At 40.7% G+C, this 7535-nt stretch overlaps 1 protein-coding gene and 1 pseudogene across 3 annotated transcripts in view; one reads left to right on the forward strand and one right to left on the reverse strand.

Moving 5' to 3' along the window:
• The window catches only part of LOC147021452 (protein FAM200C-like), a 5705-nt pseudogene extending 1911 nt beyond the window's left edge, over nucleotides 1-3794 (forward strand). The window contains exon 2 of the transcript XR_015060793.1: nucleotides 1530-3794. The product of XR_015060793.1 is annotated as a protein FAM200C-like (transcript). The remainder of the gene's footprint in view (nucleotides 1-1529) is intronic.
• LOC147021450 (hepatocyte nuclear factor 4-alpha-like) overlaps nucleotides 1-7535 on the reverse strand; it is a 162852-nt gene that overhangs the window by 115608 nt on the left and 39709 nt on the right. The window lies entirely within an intron of this gene.

Here is a 7535-nt window from a genome sequence, read left to right on the forward strand (position 1 = left end):
ATTAAATCAGCGGACCAGATATAATCAACTTCCTTGGAATAATCCTTCCTTCTATGAAACTTTGTGATTATTGGTTTATGTAATTCATCAGCTAATTGCTCTTCAATCTTAATGACATCATTAGAGCCGATAGGTTTTTGAATTTCCAAGCCCAAGTTTCAATTTAGCACTGATCATCTTCTTCACGATGAACCTATCAACTTTTTCTCTCAAGGTTGGATTTTATATCAGAGACAAATTATACAACATTTCTGTATCGGCTTCATGTTTTTCTTCCAACGTCGTGCTATTTCCATAATCAATATCGTGCCTCATGCACAATTCATCAACCCTATTGAAAGGTTTGATCCACGGTTTAGGATTGTCAGCCTCATCTAATCTTTTATTCTAGTTTGTTCCTGGACCACAGAAAGAATACCCTGGTAGTTGTAATTCTGGTATTCCAGGAGTTGTAAATTTACTTCCTGATAAAAACTTTTGTATATCTCCCCACGTTTGTGTTTGGAGATTAATTTACTCTTTTTTGAGACACACCAAACATGTACCTTTTTGTATAACCCTGTCATTTTGACTTTTGAAATAAGAGATATTTTTAGTATTAGTTTTCTTTTTACATTTGAGACAATAACTTTTAGCATCTTTTGTACTCTTTATAGCACCTGCTACATTTCCCACAGCAGAAGCAGTTGAAACTATGAGGTCTTTATGTTTGAGAATAGTTGAACCTATACCCATTAGAGTATCAATTTTCCCATCTCCTTTTTTTCTAAATTGATGTCCTACACCCCATTGTCTCTTAGGTTTATAGCATCCTCTACCAAGATACATACCTTCACCCTTGTAGTATGGGGAAAGGAACATCCCATCCCCTGTAATTATTTTATATTTTCCCAATTCGTGTTTCCTCACAATAACCATCGTATTTATTTATTGAAAAACTTCATGCAGGTGAATTCTGAGGGATGTAATTTCTCCATTAAAATAAATCATGCGATTATTTTGGTCGGTTATCCTAAAATTTACTCTGTGTATGATTTTTCCTGACACAGGGAGATAAACCAAATTTTTGGGTTCCATATTGAATTTATAACCAATTGGGGTTGGGTATGCGCTGAATGAAAATATTGTATTTGTTTTTATTCCATCATTATAAGCACCATCAATCAAATCACAGTGAATTAATACCGAGTTTATTCCTGAAGATATTTGAATGACATTATCACTGTAAAAGTCCCATTAGTTTTAATCTTTTTTGAGGAGAAACCCAATAACTCTCTAAATCACGGGTTCCCAACCGGGGGAAATTTGGGTGTTTCAGGGGGAAATTCTAGTCTGGAATTAAAATTCTGGAAATTATCAGAAAATAATTAGAAAATAATTTCCAGTAATAGCCTTCTGTTCTTCTCTTCTCAGGAGTACCCGTTTCCTGAACTTTACCCGCTTTCATTCTTATGTTTTATTTTCTTTCTTCTTTTTAGTTTGTTCTTTTCTATTACATGTCTTAATATGATCTCTCTTGTTCTTTTCAGGTCCGCAAGTGATCATGCCGAAAAAACGGATATATTCAGAAGCATATCTAGACTTCGGTTTTACGTTCGTTGTGAATAATGGGGAACATCTGCCACAATGTGTCATCTGCACAAAGACCTTGGGGAATGGTAGCATGAAGCCATTCCAGATGAAGCAACACCTTCAAGGATGCCATCCCGAACTACAGAACAAGGATCGTGAATACTTCAAGCTGAAACAAAATTATCTGAAGAAGATGAGACTGGACTCAACTGGAACGTTTCGTCAGCAAACGGACGCTATTGTGAAAGCGTCATACGAAGTCTCGTACAAGATTGCGAGGGAGAAGAAACCACACACAATTGGTGAAACATTGGTGAAGCCCTGTATGCTGCAGTGCGTGAAGTTGGTCCTTGGTGAGGCTGCCCACAACAAGATGACCCAGATTTCCCTTTCAAACAACACCATTCGGTCACGGATCAATGATATGGCTGAGAGCATCAAGAACCAAGTTGTTCAGAAGGTTCGAGGGTCACAGTTTTTTTCGATTCAACTCGACGAATCGACAGATGTTGCGAATCTGTCCCAGCTGTTGGTCTTTGTTCGTTATACCACCGAAAAAGGAATTGCAGAAGAATTCCTCTTCTGCAAAACCTCTCCAGACCACGACCAAAGCTCAGGATGTGTTGGACCTTATCAATGACTTTTTCGAAGACAGCAACATCAGCTGGGAGTCTCTGGTCGGGGTGTGCACGGATGGTGCCCCAGCCATGCTCGGCTCTCGATCGGGGTTCGTCACGCTCGTCAAGCAAAAGAATCCGGGAGTGGAATCGACACACTGTCTGATCCACAAAGAGGCGCTTGCTTCGAGAACTCTCCCCAAGAACTTCAAGCAGCATCTCGAGACTGTCATCAAAGTCGTCAACTTTATCAAGGGTTCCGCTCTGAACACTCGGCTGTTCCGTCGGCTCTGTGAAGGCATGGAAGCCGACCACGAATCGTTGCTGTTTCATACTCAGGTGAGGTGGCTCTCAAAGGGAAACATGTTGCAGCGAGTCTGGAATTGTTTGATGAGGTGGTAGCCTTCCTTCGGGCCCAAGAGAATGTTGTGCTTCTGGAGGCGTTGAAGGGTGAGTTTTTCCGTGTGCGGCTGTCCTACTTGTCCGATATTTTCAGTGCATTGAACGAGCTCAACAGGAAACTGCAGGGCAAAGGGACCAACATTCTTTTTCAGTCGGACAAGATCAGAGCTTTCGTGGCTAAACTGGAACTGTGGAAGAAAAGAGTGGGGAGTGGAAGTTCTTCCTCATTCCTCGCTCTGAACGAATGTGTGGAGGATATGGAGGATGGTCTGCCTGATCCAATAGCTGAGGATATCAAACAACACCTCGAAGGCTTGGAGGAAGAATTCAAGTATTACTTCCCGGGGATCACAAACGAGAGCAACGAGAACAAGCTTATCAGAGACCCATTTCAGAGGAACGTTGATGATGTGCCAGAAGCGTGGCAGGAAGAGTTCCTGGACTTGAAAAACGACTCTACAGCGAAGGATGCCTTCCAGAATATGGAACTGGAAGAGTTTTGGACCCAAGTCTGAGGAACCTACCCGCTTCTTGCGACCAATGCTCTGCGGATATTGGTCCAGTTTTCTTCCACCTACCTGTGTGAGACAGGATTTTCGGCACTGGTACACCTCAAAACAAAGGCATGCAACAAGTTGGAGGTGGAGGCAGATCTTCGCTGTGCGCTCTCCATAACTCCCCCAGACAATGAAGGACTCGTGAACGGCAAACAATGCCAGAAGTCACACTAAAATGCTGTGTTCTTATTCAATACAATTTAATGTTAGCTGTGTGAGTGCATTTGAAAAATAAATTAGTAAATAGTCTCAGTGTGTTTTAACTGTTCTTTCTCTCATACACATGAAGGGGGAAATCTGGATGGTTGAATTGGGTGCAGCAGGAAATGACAGAAAAAAGGTTGGGAACCACTGCTCTAAATGAATTATCAATTGTGAAATCAACCTTGTAGTTATTTTTAAGTTTAATCGTTGATTTTGAAGTATGTTTTTGAATATCTATAACAATATTTTTTGGTTCATCGTCCTGTTCTTTCATAAGATGAGCAATTTTGGAAGATATTTGAGAAATCTCATATGCTCCGGGTGAAACTGTTATCGTTTTGACTCCACTTCCCAGATAATAACTAAACTTGTCATTTTTCTCGATGATATTAAACAAGGTATTATAAGTTTCCATGGACAATAAAGACGCCTCATATTCTTTTGTTGTATCAAGTTGTAGTGGGTATGGGAATGAAGATGTGTGGGTGCTTGTTGTGAAATTAAAACTAAGGATTGTGCTTCTCATCTTATTTAATATGGGATAAAATGTCTTTGTATTGACTTTTATTAATGATTTTCATGTTCATCAACGGGTCTAAAATGGCTGATGTTTCATTAAAACAATTGTTATTTCCAGCCTTCTTACTACTTAACAGCAATAATTAGTCTATTAACTAATTGCGATGGGTCATTTGGAAGAAAACTAACACCCGAACCAAGCCTACTAAAAGTCTGAATGATGTATTTCTCCTTCTCATTCTTCCTACTTTTACCAGATGGACTAACCCTATAATTAAGAGAGTCCAGCAGATCAATATATACTATATCATCCTTATTTTCCTTCTCCAATGGTTGATCAAAATACTTTGATTCATCCCTCACAGTTGAACCTTGTTTTCCATCTTTTGTTAGAAGAAACAATAATCTCAGAGTTAGTTTAACAGGGGTTGAGCAGAACTCAAGAACGTTAATTCATCATTAAATATCAATATCTTTTCTTGAACAAGATGAAATACTGCTGATTGTTCTGTTGGGACGAGTCCTGCTTTGGTTTTTGAATCCGCTGAATATTTATTGTTTTGAAGAGCATTCACAACATAATCAGGGGGTTGATTAATCTCTTTCAGTTGTTGAAATAATCCTTCATCATCATCTTCTAATTCTCTTGTATGCTCTAATTCTTTCTCCGTCATTTCACTGAAATCTTTTAACATTTGAAGTTTTTTAGGAGTATATTCTATTGTGGGAACTGTGGAAGCATCTATAATTTTTTCTTTTGAAGTTTTTAAAAGTGGTTTAAAAAATTTCTCTTGTTTTCTTTCAAATGCTTCTTCACCCGTTAGTTAACCTCCGCCATCGAAGATCGGAGGTTACTGTTTTCACCCCTTTCTGTTTGTTTGTTTGTGAACAGTATTACGGAAAAACTCCTCTACAGATTTCGACGAAACTTGGTGGGGGATTAGGTATGGTCCAAGGATCATGCCATTAGATTTTGGACTTGGTCCAAAATCCAATATAGCCGCTATGGCGGCCATTCTGAAAAAAAATTTGAATATTTTTTTTTTACATTTCTACATGTTATAAGTGATTTCCAACAAAAAACATGCCAAAATAATAATTGCGGCTGATTTTGGAACCTCAGGTGGATATACCCACGTAAAATCAATTTCTGCCTCAAGGAATCTCGTTATGATGAATGAATTGAGTATGTAAAAGTTAAAAGTAAAAAGGAAAGTTGCAAACTATAACTTTCTGAGCACTGTTGCCGTCAAATTGAATGAATAGGATATCAGGTTCACTCGAGTGACCTCGAAGTATTGGCGGTGGAGGTTTTGCACTCTACCGAGTGCTCCCCTCTAGTTTCTGTCTGCGTTTCTTCTTTATGTCTTCCTGTTGTTTTACAACTTTTGAAACCAACTATTGATGCTCCTTAAATCTTCTTGCTCTTTCTTTCGCATCCATTTATTTATTGGAAAATATCATTCACTGAATTATAAAAGTCAACACGGAAATTTTCCTTTTCTTCATCATCCAAGTAGATGTGTTCAAATAAAACCTTTTCTTTGAATATTTCATCAAATTCTTTATTAACATTAATACAAGTTGTAATTTCTTCTTCACTAATACTTGTATCTCTGCTTTTCATACGTTTGCGTTGTTTCTTTATCAACATCAAAACCGAAAGATAAAATCTTAACCCCATTACCACTCAGATGTTTAATGATTTGTCTCATTCCTTCTGGATTAGTTTCTAATATCTCAAGACCACCAGATTTTAGTTTCTTTAACTCACTCTGACAATGTGAATATTTTGTTATACCAAGAGAAACCTCCTCAAATATTTGAACTTCATTCCCCAATCGCATATGTTCCTCCACTGAAATATAGGAATAATCTTCACCTTCTACTTCTCCAGGTCTTATTGCTCTAGTTGTTGAAGATACAATGCGTATCACGGGTGTTTTTTGAGCAAATTTAAAATATTCTCATTTGTACTATACAAGAAGCTTGACTTATGAAAGTTTTTTTTTCCAGAAGCAGATTTACCCACAAGATTTATAATAATAGATGTCATTTATATATGTAATTGTTTATAAAATAAAAAATATATCCCTTAATATCTCACCTTGTTTCACAACAATATATTTATATTTTTTAGTCGTGTGCTTCATATGAGGTGTGTGTTGGTCCCCATGGGTCAGGAACTATGAACCAGAATAGCACTAAGTTCCTTCACTTTACAAGAAGTCATGGACTTAGGGTGGCTGGTTCATGGTTTCAGCGCCCACAAGCTCATCGCTGGACTTGGTATTCCAACGCTGGTGGTGTGGCAAAGGAGATTGACCATGTGCTTATCAATGCTTGCTGGAGGATGATTCAGAACTCCCTGCAGGCTCCACCAGAGTGCTTATTTCCTCAATACTGACCACAAGCTTGTTGTAGCAACTCTAAAGCTGCACCTTAAATCCTGGAGAATGGTACCATCCCAGCCTCGGCTGGATGTTGGCAAGCTCAGGGATGAGAGAGTAGCTGAGGAGTTTGCGAACAGGCTGAGTGGAAACTTGGGGGTCTGGGTGCTTTGGTGGGTCCTGAAGAGTTGTGGAGTGCCTTCAAGACCACCGTCCTTTATGTTGCCGGTGGATGTCTTGGAATTCACCGCAGGGCAAAGAAGAATTTTGTCTCAAGGGACAATGGATACCATTGACCAGAGTCGCAGGGCCAGGCTGAATGGCAGAGCTGAGCTGTTCAGGGAGCTGAGGCGTAAAACTGTACGTGCACTGAGGGTGGACAAGGAGGCCTATGTGCGAGGAATCTGAGGGGTAGAGCATCACCTGTGGACAGGTGATTCTCGTCTCACTTACAGGGGAATTCGCGCATTGCGTTCATCCAAGCCCATCCCTCGGAGCACTGCAGTTAGAGCAGAGAGTGATAGGCTCTTGACAGAGGAGTCTGAAGTGAAGGCCCGCTGGGCTGGTTACTTTGAGCGGTTGTACCAGGCTGATCCCCCAGCTGTCGAGTTGGACGTCAATGGTGTTACAATCCCTGTTGCTGATCCTCCAATCAACTGTGGTCCACCTTCGCTTGTGGAAACACGGGCTGCGGTGAACCAGTTGAAACGGGGCAAAGCTCCAGGGATCTGTGGCATCCATGCTGAACTTCTCAAGGCTGGTGGAAATGCTGCACTCGTGTCGTTGCATGCAGTTTTGTGCTCTGCCTGGAACACAGGCATCATCCCAACTGGATTGGAAGAGGGCCTTGTTGTTCCTCTCTGGAAAGGGAAGGGTGATCGCCAAGACTGCAACAACTACCGAGGGGTGACGCTGCTCTCAGTGCCGGGCAAGGTCTTTGCTCGGATAATTCTTGATAGGGTTCACCACCATCTGCTTGAGCACCAGCGTCCAGAGCAGTCAGGCTTTACACCTTGCTCTTCGTGTCCTCACCGAACGCAGACGAGAGTTTCGGCAGGGGCTGCTTGCAGCGTATGTTGATTTCTGTAAAGTGTTCGATTCAGTGAATCGGGATGTCCTCTGGAGGATTCTTGGTCTTCGTGGGGTGCCACCAAAACTGATCGATCTGATGTCTGAACTCTACTCTGGTACTGAGAGTGCTGTGAAGTGTGGTGGTACCATCTCTGACTTATTTCCAGTTGTTAATGGAGTTCGTCAGGGATGTGTACTGGCCC

The sequence above is a fragment of the Eptatretus burgeri genome, chromosome 8, assembly GCF_056783735.1.
Source record: "Eptatretus burgeri isolate ZD-2024b chromosome 8, Ebu_testis_v1, whole genome shotgun sequence".
Classification (NCBI taxonomy): Eukaryota; Metazoa; Chordata; class Myxini; order Myxiniformes; family Myxinidae; genus Eptatretus; species Eptatretus burgeri.